The 12,926-nt window shown below is 43.9% G+C and overlaps 1 protein-coding gene across 1 annotated transcript in view; it reads right to left on the reverse strand.

Annotated features, from left to right (window-relative positions):
* LOC121863323 (potassium channel subfamily T member 2-like) overlaps positions 1 to 12,926 on the reverse strand; it is a 103,771-nt gene that overhangs the window by 72,436 nt on the left and 18,409 nt on the right. The window contains exons 2-4 of the mRNA XM_042361946.1: positions 11,498 to 11,597; positions 1,574 to 1,778; positions 1,389 to 1,463 (exon numbers count right to left, since the gene is read on the reverse strand). The gene's annotated coding sequence lies outside the window, so the exon portion shown is untranslated. The remainder of the gene's footprint in view (positions 1 to 1,388; positions 1,464 to 1,573; positions 1,779 to 11,497; positions 11,598 to 12,926) is intronic.

The raw sequence follows: 12,926 nt of genomic DNA on the forward strand, positions 1-12,926 counted from the left end.
ATAGACCGTCCAAAAAGCCGACAGTAGACCCCCTGGCGGTGACATGACGAACTAAGTACCAGATCGAGGCACAGCCGAGCCAGTTGATCACTTCAACAAAACACTTGGGTGGGTGTGTGTGGGTAGTGAGTGGTGTAGTGGGTGGTGTAGTGTTGGGTAGGGTGGTGTAGTGTTGGGTAGGGTGGTGTAGTGTGGGGTAGGGTGGTGTAGGGTGGTGTAGTGTGGGGTAGGGTGGTGTAGTGGGTAGGGTGGGTGTAGGGTGGTGTAGGGTGTAGTGGGGTGGTGCAGGGGTAGGGTGGTGCAGTGGGCAGGGTGGTGTAGTGTGGGGTAGGGTGGTGTGTGGGGCAGGGGTGGTGCAGTGGGTAGGGTGGAAGTGCTGGGCAGTGGTGGGAGCAGAAATGAGTGGTGTGTGGGGTAGGGTGGTGCAGTGTGGGGTAGGGTGGTGTGTGTAGGGTGGTGTGGGTAGGGTGTAGGGTGGTGTAGTGGGGTAGTGGCAGTGTTGGTATTGGTGCAGTGGGTGGTGTAGTGGGTGCAGTGGGGCAGGGTGGTGCAGTGTGTGTGGGTGGTGCAGTGGTGGTGGTGTAGGGTGGCAGTGTCAAGAAGTGGTGAAAGGGGGGTAGGGGGGGCAGTGAAAGTGGGGTAGGGGTGGGTAGGGTGGGTAGCAAGGTTGCAGGGTGGTGTAGTGTGGGGTAGGGTGGTGACAGAATGGTGGGGTAGGGTGGTGTAGTGTGTGGCAGGGGTGGTGTAGGGTGGTGAGTGTGTGGGGAGGTGTGTGTGGGGTAGGGGTGGGCATTGGGTGGTGTAGTGTGGGTAGGGCAGAGTGTGGTGCAGTGTGGGCAGGGCAGTGTGGGGTAGGGCAGAGTGCAGTGTGGGCAGGGTGGAAGGCAAGAAAGTGGTGTAGTGGGTAGGTGGTGTAGTGGCTAGGTGGTGTGAAAGTGTGGGTGTGTGGGTGTAGTGGTGTGGGGTAGGGGTGGTGTAGGGTGGGGTAAAGGTGGGGTAGGGTGGTGTAGTGTGGGGTAGGGTGGTGTAGTGGGTGGTGTAGTGGGTGGTGTAGTGTGGGGTAGGGTGGTGTAGTGTGGGGTAGGGTGGTGTAGTGTGGGGGATGAGGAGAGTGAACCCACATCCTTCCCAGGAAGTGGAGAATGGTACAATCCGTCAGGCGCCGACAGAAGGTATCAGGACCCACCGATTGGGAAGTGTGTGTGTAGTGGGTGGTGTAGTATGGGGTACGGTGGTGCAGGGTAGTGTTGGGAAGGGTGGGGTGGTGTACGGTAAGGTAGTGTAGGACATCCCATGGTTCATACATTCTAGTAATTTTAAGGAAACAATGCCCGGGGCCTCTCTGTACAAAACACATCCACAACACAACACAAGCTAAGTGTACTCACCGTCAGTATAAATGGTATGGTGTTGATTAACTCTAGTAGAAAGTGAAACGATCTTAACGTCTGCCATATATTTCCCTGAGAGGAAGAGAACACTCCATTAATAACAAAAAATATGGGGATTCATAAATAACTAGAACATGGTGTTGCATCAATAACAAGAACATGAGAGAGAGAGAGAGACCCACCTTATAACTTAAGTAAGCTAGTAGTAACGCCTCCGACAGCGAGACGAGAGCGACGGCGACCTGTATTGCCCACAGAGGTAAAGTCCTATTGACCCAGAGCACCGCCTGCCAGTTGATGATGGGGTTCTCCTGAAACTGCTCGTCCGTCTTGTTGCCATACTCCCGGAAGAACGTGACGGCCTGAGTGTCCTCCTCGCAGTCATAGCTGTGTGGGAGAGCTGTGGGTCAGGTCTGGAGATTGATTTTGATTTTGCCGCTTACAGCGGCTACTTTATTGCGCACCCCACACTCATCCCACACTCATAATTAACCCCCGTTGTCAGGATATTATGGTAATCTAGTGATCTTTTTGACAAATTGTACTCAACGGTGTCTCTGTTTGACCTTGACACCCCGGTCAACAAGGCACGCATATTTGTAGAGTGGATGCCCAGTTGTTAATTCTAACTCCTTTCTCATATTAAGTACTTTAGTGCTCATGGGACATCCTAGGATAATTCTGAGGGCTTTATTTTGCATTTTCTCGAGCTTGTCAACGCCTTTCCTGTATACATGGTTCAGGGTGGTTTGCATTTCGCGATGAGTTTTAGCATGTATAATAATATCATCAGCATAGCTGATTGAGATATTGCTGGGGTTGTCTGGTATTAAATTTAATAATGTATTCATAAGAACATTGAACAAAGTGGGGCTAAGTACTCCACCTTGAGGGATACCAAGTTGCATATCTTTAACTTCACTTTTGTAACCCTGAAACAGTGCAGCAGCCCTTCTGTTGGTTAGGTAACCACTTATCCAGTGTAACAGCCTACCTCCTACATCCATTTTGGCTAGATAGTACAATATCAGTTGTCTATTGGCAATATCAAATACAGTTAGAATGTGGTGATGCAATTATGTACACCTTTACCATGGGTGAAGCCATTTATGTTAGGAGACATGTGTTCTATTCCGGGATCTGGTCAAGTTTGTCATGGAACACGTGATGAATCTATACCTTGAGGCTGCCTGATGCGTCACTGTGCCGTTGTATACTATGGTCATTTAAGTTCATACGTGGTAAATAAATAACCACCTAATTAGTTTTGTTGGTCGAATTGCCTTACTGTTTACCATTGTCTGTATTCCTGTACTTTTTTATGCACATTATACAATATCTGCATTGTCTATATACCCGCTGATCTGTATACCACTACCACCACGACCCTCTACCACCACTATCAAAACCACCAACCACTACCATCATCCCTCTACCACCAACTTGACCCCTAAATATCACCAATGTCCAACCAAAACACACACACAGGTCCCCAGCTCCCACTCTCCCTCCCCCAACGTGGGTGACCCTGACATTTACACTAACTTGCCTTCAGGTTAGTGCCAATCTAAAACAAGTGCACAGAGTTGAGAGTGCCAATTCGAAAATATTGGTTCAGTTTCAAAGTTTTGTGAACAACTGTCAAAATTCCCAGAAATTTTTTTTTTTGCCGTCATAAAGTTACCTGATAAAAAGGGGGTGAAAAAATGTGTATCTATATACTTGTTTACATAGAAGAAAATTGTCAGTCTTACCATGAAAAATATATAACAAAAACCAATCAGTAAAAGTGGTGTATACAGATGTTTATTGATCTTTAACGTAATTCTAACAACCTAAAAATTCAAGATGGCCGCATTTACTTTTAGAAATACGCTCCATTCCTCTCCACCGCTTATAATTTTATATTTAATTTATCTCTTAGTATATTTCATAGACCTTCATCCTAATATATACAAAAGTGACCCTGTAAACAAACACAAAATCAAAACATTAAAATAAACAAGAATTGCTGAGTTTACCTTAAAAACATGAGAGAAAACGGTAAATAATTAACGATATACTTAAAAAAAAACGATAACTATGTTTCTCATACTAGTTCCTAAACAAACAAATATACTACCAATCTGCTTATCTTAACATGTATATTTCCTACTATATATTGACTGTTAGTACCAAGAAAGTACTAATATGATAATAGTTGACTATATTTCATTACTTTAGTTGAACGGCTCCTAAATGTCAAGACAATTCGTGTACAGTGGGTGTAGGGTAGGCGGGAAGCGGAGACGGTTCTGTCAGAGTTGGTTTACACTGGCTAAAGGTGACGGGGTACGGTACCTCTCTCTCTCTCTGGGACGATGCTCCATAAATAAGTCAATCCATTAGTCTACGGGTTACCTGAGAGAGAGAGAGAGAGAGAGAGAGAGAGAGGGGGGATGCTGTGATATAGGATCATCTGAAATCATCCACTCAAATCTCATACCAATATAATATTTCTCCTAAACCATAATAAAAATAATATACGTGTAAGGTATAAATTTCCCTAACTTATAACAATATACGTATATAAGTATTATTATATAGGTGGCCTAATTAACTAAAAACACAAGGTAAGGTAAGGTTAGGTCAAGTTTGGTCAGGTTAGAGTTAGGTAAGGTAAGGTAAGGTAAGGTAAGGTAAGGTCAAGTCAGGTCAGGTCAGGTCAGGTCAGGTTAGAGTTAGGTTAGGTCAAGTCAGGTTAGGACAGGCCATAACATAAGACTCCAATACTTCGGGCACTAGACGTTTATAACCAGTCCACTGTATATAATGGTTCGGTGGACAGGATACGATTGGTCAATGGCGCGGTGAAACAAATGAACCACAATAAAGGCATTAAAGTGGACCTGTTCTATCCCTTATGAGGAGCAGTGACATGAGCGATGCAAGAGAGAGAGAGAGAGAGAGAGAGAGAGAGAGAGAGAGAGAGAGATTAGATAATTTACACACACACACACACACACAACATCCTTGACCACCGAAGGGTCAAGACGTACCTGGCGCTCCTCTCGGAGCAGCCAGGTCAACTGTTAAGTTGGCCCATACCAACCCCCTCCTCTGAACCCTCCTCCCCACCGGAATATCAACAAGTTCTCGCCAGAAGTTACAATTTGATTTAGGAAGGGAACGGAACCAGTGTTAAACAGAGGTGAACAGTGCTTAAGTCAGTGAGAACAACTCAACAGTAACAGTCGTACCCAAGTTAACCTTCACACAGTGAGGTCCCAGGTACCCAGTGGTAAAGGCCCGTGAGACCCAACAACAACCAGCGATGTGTTAATCCGTCTACGATAGGAAGGCCTAAGACCAAACCTCACTCGTATAACACCGTCTGTGAGGGAATTACTACACCACGTCAAGTCCCTCATCACACACATCTGTGAGGGAATTACTACACCACGTCAAGTCCCTCATAACACCATCTGTGAGGGAATTACTACACCACGTGATGCCCCTCATAACACCATCTGTGAGGGAATTACTACACCACGTGAGGCCCCTCATAACACCATCTGGAGGGAATTTACACCACGTGACATAACACCATCTGCGTGAGGCCCCTCATAACACCCATCTGTGAGGGAATTACTACACCACGTGAGGCCCTCATAACACCATATGTGAGGGGTCAAGTCCTCACTACACCACGTACACCACGTCAAGTCCTCATCACACCATCTGTGAGGAATTACTACACCACGTGAGGTCCCTCATAACACCATCTGTGAGGTAATTACTACACCACGTGAGGTCCCTCATAACACCATCTGCGAGGGAATTACTACACCACGCCAGGTCCCTCATAACACCATCTGCGAGGGAATTACTACACCACGCCAGGTCCCTCATAACACCATCTGAGGGAACTACTACACAACGTGAGTTCCTCCTAACACCATCTGGGAGGGAGTTACTACACTACGAGTTTGCTGTTCAACACCTACATTAATCTGTATGTTCACTGTATGTTCCTTTACCTTTCTCTAATGAAGGCTTTTGTTAAACCACCAATGTATGTAATAAGTCACTTATGTCCAATGTATATTTTCAGCCTTCGGGCTGCAGAATTTTTTCAATAAACCGTTAATTATTAATTATTATTATTATTATTATTATCACACACACACACACACACACACACACACACACACACACACACACACCCCATTAGAACTAGTCTCAGTATTAAGCAAAAAATCAATACACAAGATAATGCCTCTCAATATGAGCACTCCGGCGACCCTGATCTACAACACTGCAGCGTCAACACACCCATTATGCAGTGAAAGACGAGTGAGTGGTAAGGTGTGTCGCCAGTATTACCAGAGTCGTAACAAACCCTCGAGACCTGAACCCCGTAATGCTCGTGTTGCCTCGAGAGAGAGAGAGAGAGAGAGAGAGAGAGAGATAAGACATTTCTCCAGGGTAATGTCATTATGGTTGTTTAATGCTCGTCCAGCTGAGGAGGCTGTCCAGCAGGTCTTAGCCACTGGGAGAGACTCGAGACAAGTGAGAGACATTGTAAGACATGAGTGACAAGTGAGAGACAAGTGAGAGACATTGTAAGACATGAGTGACAAGTGAGAGACATTGTAAGACATGAGTGACAAGTGAGACAGTAATAAGTAATAATGGAGACATGTGTGGCAAGTGAGTAACAAGATACAATTGAGAGATAAGTGTAACTGTGTGTGTGTGTGTGTGTGTGTAACCTGAAGTGATCGAATTTCCTCATCCATTATAAAGCCAAATCGTATTCATATATTCATTGATATAACTCAACACAGATAGAGTGGCCCCCCTGGACCTTGAGTCCGACACCAAGGAAAACGAGACTAATGCTTAACTCTCTTTATTTACCAAATTAAGAAAATCAACTGTGATCGCCTTCAAAGTAGTTCCCTTCTGAGTTGACACACAGCCGCATACGATGCTACCACAGTTCAAAGCAATTCCGCAGATCATGTTCTGTAAAGCTGTTGAGGAGCTCTGTCGTTTTTGCTTTCACCTCTTCTTCCGAAAAAAATTTGGTTCCTTTGAGCACGGACTTGATATTTAGGAAGAGGTAGAAGTCGCAGGGAGCCAGGTCTGGCGAATAGGGTGGGTGCTTGAGCAAGCACAGTGATATTTTTATTGGCTAAAAACTGCTTCACAGACAAAGCGTTGTGGGCTGGCGAGTTGTTCATCTGACAGCATTTTTTAAACCATTTTTGCTCAAACCTTTGTCATGTTCAATTCTTCCGTTAGAATGCGTCGAACACTTTCCCTGTCTAAATTAACTTTCTCAACTATTGCTCCAACACCCAACCTGCGGTTTTTTCTAATCACATCTCGCGTTAGGGTGAAATAAGCTGTAGGAGAGGGGGGGGGGGGCATTAATCTTCAGGTGATCACTACACTTACCATTATTCAGGGTACAAGCAGTCAACTCCCATCGTGTGCTTGCGAGGTTGTAGTGTACAGTAAAGTCATTCAACAGTGTTTACAGAACGTGGGAGCTCATTTGACTTTTCCTCCCGCGTTAATCAACTCTGAACGCATTTTCTGTGTAACTAGTGGACCGACATACCGAGTCACTATTTCTCCCTAGTTCCTGGTTTGTACCTCTCATGTTTCCCTCAATGGCCAATTATTATTCAATTTTACTTCTAAACTGTTTTACCTTGTCTTATAATTTTCCAATATGTTGTTTATATAAAAGAAAAAAAATTAAATAATCGGAGTTATTTTTGGGGGCTAAATTTTTAAAGGAAAACAATTACAGACAAGCGTATTGATAGCAATTTTTATTTATATATTTATTTATTTTTAATTTTGACAGTATATAGTAACTTGGATCTCTAATAAAGTAATATACATAATAATTAATAGTAGTGTACAATATATTCTGTCCTGAGAACCAAATATAAAACACTAATTTTGTTCCTAGTTGGAGAGTTCGGATCACCTGAAAATTAAACCCCATCTTTTTTTTAATTGAAGGTTAAGTAGGATGAGGACAGTAGCTCTCACGTGATGACAGCGATAGACTGTCTAACTCCAAGGTGACGGGCGGGATTCCTGAGGCTTCATTTTGGACTAGAGAAGCTTACGGAGCCCTCGAAGTGTCAGTCGTGGTCTAGAAGTGTCAGTCGTGACCTAGAAGTGTCAATCGTGGCTTGTAAGTGTCAGTCGTGGCCCCGAAAAGCTTAAAGAGAAGCCCCGAGGTTTAAGTCGTGGCCCCGAGAAGCTTAGGAAGACCCCCGAGGCTCAGACAGCCTAATAGAGGGGCTGGACGCTCTCCACCTCACGGCTTATTACATTCCAGTTCTTCTAAAAAGTTGTCCTCGATAACGGCGGCGAAATTGAATAACTTAAAGATGCCGGAGACTTGATGACAAGACCCACGTACCGAGACACCACTGACGGTAGACTGAGGCACCACTGACGGTACACTGAGACACCACTGACGGTACACTGAGGCACCACTGACGGTACACTGAGGCACCACTGACGGTAGACTGAGGGACCACTGACGGTACACTGAGGCACCACTGACGGTAGACTGAGACACCACTGACGGTACACTGAGGCACCACTGACGGTACACTGAGGCACCACTGACGGTAGACTGAGGGACCACTGACGGTACACTGAGACACCACTGACGGTAGACTGAGACACCACTGACGGTACACTGAGGCACCACTGACGGTACACTGAAGGGCACCGCGAGCGGTACGCAGGGGCACCACTGACGGTACACTGAGGCACCACTGACGGTACACTGAGGCACCTGACGTTACACTGAGGGGCACCACTGACGGTACACTGAGGCACCACTGACGGTAGACTGAGGCACCACTGACGAAGTACACTGGGGGCACCACTGACGGTACACTGAGACACTACCGAGGTTAACAGCGTCACAACCGTTTTTCTCCATAAGGATGAAGACATGAATAAAGATCTTGTCAGTTTAGATAAAAAAAAGACCCAAAAACGTCCAATCATGGGCGTGACGTGCATCAAGGAGTCCTGGTCAGTATACGGGAGGGTCACAGTCGTACAGGTCAAAAAGCTAACTATCTTCAGATGAAAATTAAGCAGTAATGAAAGATCAGTATTAAGAACTACAAGATACAAACACAGGTTTAGCCACATCAATAAACTTAATACTTTTCATCCTAAGGGAGAGAATATCTGCTGCCAGAAGGAAGACGCGTAGACACACCCCGCAGTCCCGGGGAGATGCCGCCTCCTAAGGTCACCCTGACTGGAACACTCGATCAGCAAGTGCTTTGTAGATAAGAAGACCAGGCAGTCACCACTTACTGGTTGGGGCTCCCAGGCTATCACGTTACCGTGGGTCAGCCTAGAGTGGTCAATGCGGAGCCTGGTCAAGGCCGTTTCCCATCTCGTAAGGGTTCGGGGATACGTCCTGAAGCGTCTCCATTGTAATCTCTCGGAGCTTGTTTGCGCCTTCAGTGGCATTGCAGCAACGGTGCCAGGCATAACACATAACAGTCTTAATCCTGGGACGTATATCACGAAGGAGAATGGTTGAAGGGCAGACTAGATGCTGTAGCCCTGACCACCTGCATCTCTTCTTACTGAGGAGACAGAGGGTGGAGTGGGTTAAAAGACCCGAGAGCTTGAAGGCGCTCCTCGAGTCACTAAAAATGATAAATTCCTGTTCTTAAGGATGTGAATCACCTTCAAAGTCAAGAGGATCGTTGAGGAACTCAGGAGTAAACTCGAAGGAGTATGCAAGACGCCGCTTAGGAAAAGGGCGAGAAAAACAAGACACGAGTCTGCATGGTAGGATGCCCTAAAGGTATCAGACGCAGCACCTCTTCCTGATAATCAGATTTTGTCTCAATGAAGTGTCGACAGAAGTGCAGGAAAGGGTGACTGCCAGAAGCTTCAACGGGTAAACTGGAGTCAGAGTGAGACGGAGATTACTCACCTCTACACGGGTTCGGTATCCAAGACCTAGAGGCAGTGGTCCTAGACAACCGTCGATGGTCAACACAAAGAGGGAAGTAATCCACCCTGACACACGTGATTGTTAGGGAGTCTGAGACCCGCTGGAAGCAGTACCAACACTGAACTATCGGTGAATGACGTCGATTCCAAAACCCAAAATGCAGTACACTACATAAAGGATTTCAATATTATAGCTTAAAAATAAACGCTTTAGAACTAATAAAGTACCACCACGGGTTCAATAGTCAAACTCGTCCACGATATTCTGGCGTGTTGTAGAGATAATTAACGCAAAACTTATAACAAACTAATGAATAACGAACAAGATGTGAGGTAAGGTAGACACCGGCTACCTCACCTCCCTCAGTGGTCTAAACACGACGATATCCTCCCTCAGTAGTAGCGTCAGTAGGATCACCTTCGCCCGGACACAGCCCTACGCCGCCTTATCTCTCAAGCCTAAAGGGTCACACACACACAAACTTTGACCATCTGGGATCAGGAGGACAATTGAAGCTCATCTAACTTATCAACAAACTCCTCTATAGTCTTCTTGACCCCGTTAGTATGATGCCAACTGCCCTCACACTCAACTGCTCTCACACTCAAAAGATTATGTACTCATACTCAAGAGGTTAAGTACTCATACTCAAGAGGTTAAGTACTCACACTCAAGAGGTTAAGTACTCACACTCAAGAGGTTAAGTACTCACACTCAAGAGGTTAAGTACTCACACCCAAGATGTTAAGTACTCACACTCAAGAGGTTAAGTACTCACACCCAAGAGGTTAAGTACTCACACTCAAGAGGTTAAGTACTCACACTCAAGAGGTTAAGTACTCACACTCAAGAGGTTAAGTACTCACACTCAAGAGGTTAAGTACTTACACTCAAGAGGTTAAGTACTCACACCCAAGAGGTTAAGTACTCACACTCAAGAGGTTAAGTACTCACACCCAAGAGGTTAAGTACTCACACCCAAGAGGTTAAGTAACTGTACACCAACTTTTCACAACAACAGGGAAGACGCTGTACTAGATGCAGGTCACGTTAAGAGGTCATATTACGTGACTACCTTGGAGTTTTCTCCTAATGTGTGTGTGTGTGTGTGTGTTGAGAGTTTTGCTGTGTGTGGGTTGGGGGCTGATGTAGCTGTGTGGGTTAAGAGCTGGAGTATGTGGGATAAGAGCTAGAGTATGTGGGTTAAGAGCTAGAGTGTGTTGGTTAAGAGCTAGAGTGTGTTGGTTAAGAGCTAGAGTGTGTGTGTTGAGGACTGCTGTGTGGGTTGAGGGCCGCTGTGTGGGTTAAGAGCTATTGTGTGTGTTGGTTAAGAGCTAGAGTGTGTGGGTTAAGAGCTAGTGTGTGTATTGGTTAAGAGCTGGAGTGTGTGGGTTAAGAGCTAGAGTGTGTGGGTAGAGGGCTGGCTGGTGTGAGTGTAATCCAATCTTATACAGTAGAATCTATCTAATCATTATCATCTATGAACCAAAAAGAGAACTACTACCATCAATAACTGCCCCACTATCTACCAACACAGTCCACATATAAAAAATACCACATATACATCTACATATATATAATTAAAACGTTGGAACATAAATAAAATACATATATATATTCTCACTCTGGAAGTCAAACTGGGGGAAACTATTAAATTCCCTTCGTTGGAAAATTCAAAAGTTATGACAAAAAAAAATGGATTGTTGAACTTTAAGTATCAAGATAAGATACGAGTTTTTATTTTATTATTACTATTTTTACCACTAGTTAAGCCGAGGCATCACGGGGGGTATTAACACAAGTTGCCAATGGGTTCATATTAACTTTACTAACTATAAAACGTAATCGTATTTTTGGAAACAAGTTGGCAGGGTGGATCACAGAGTGTGTGTGTGTGTGTGTGTGTGTGTGTGTCGAGAAGGAAGATGTGGACTGCTAGTTATACAGTATTATACATTATACTCATATACAGACGGAGGAATGAGAAGGAAAATACACACACACACACACACACACTTAAATAATGGTACAGTGTGTATGTGGAGAGAGAGAGAGAGAGAGAGAGAGAGAGAGATAGAGAGAGAGAGAGACTCACCAGTTAGCTTGGATTGGATTATCGTCAATAAACACTCGGACGATGTACAGGACACAAGTGAGCAACTTGATCAAGAAGTTGAATATCCGTATCCGTAGACCTGTGGAGAGAGAGAGAGAACAGTTATTACAACACATACTGAGAGAACACATACTGAGAGAACACATACTGAGAGAACACATACTTTAGAGAACACTTATTACAACACATACTGAGAGAACACATACTTGGAGAACACTTATTACAACACATACTGAGAGAACACATACTTGGAGAACACTTATTACAACACATACTGAGAGAACACATACTTGGAGAACACTTATTACAACACATACTGAGAGAACACATACTTGGAGAACACATACTTTAGAGAACACTTATTACAACACATACTTAAAGAACACTTATTACAACACATACTTACAGAACACATACTGAGAGAGAACACTTATTACAACACATACTGAGAGAACACATACTTTAGAGAACACTTATTACAACACATACTGAGAGAACACATACTTTAGAACAGTTATTGCAGCACATACCGAGAGAGAACAGTTATTACAACACATACTGAGAGAACACTTATTACACAACACATACTGAGAGGAACACTTTGAAGACACTTGTACAACACATACTGAGAGGGAACACATACTTTGAGGAACTTGTTATTACAACACATACCGAGAACAGTTATTACAACACATACTGAGAGAACACATACTGAGAGAACACTTATTACAACACATACCGGAGACACATACTTTAGAGAACACTTATTACAACACATACTGAGAGAACACATACTTTAGAGAACAGTTATTACAACACATACCGAGAAGAGAACAGTTATTACAACACATACTGAGAGAACACATACTGAGAGAACACTTATTACAACACATACCGAGAGAACACATACTTTGAAGCAGTTATTACAACACATACTGAGGGAACACATACTTTAGAGAACACTTATTACAACACATACTGAGAGAACAGTTATTACAACACATACTGAGAGAACACATACTGAGAGAACAGTTATTACAACACATACTGAGAGAACACATACTTTAGAGAACACTTATTACAACACATACTGAGAGAACACATACTTTAGAGAACACTTATTACAACACATACTGAGAGAACACATACTTGGAGAACACATACTTTAGAGAACACTTATTACAACACATACTGAGAGAACACATACTTGGAGAACACATACTTTAGAGAACACTTATTACAACACATACTGAGAGAACACATACTTTAGAGAACACTTATTACAACACATACTTTAGAGAACACTTATTACAACACATAGAGAACACTTATTACAACACACAGAGAACACTTATTACAACACATGGAGAACACTTATTACAACACATGGAGAACACTTATTACAACA

This window comes from Homarus americanus, unplaced genomic scaffold, assembly GCF_018991925.1.
Source record: "Homarus americanus isolate GMGI-L3 unplaced genomic scaffold, GMGI_Hamer_2.0 scaffold46197, whole genome shotgun sequence".
NCBI lineage: Eukaryota > Metazoa > Arthropoda > Malacostraca > Decapoda > Nephropidae > Homarus > Homarus americanus.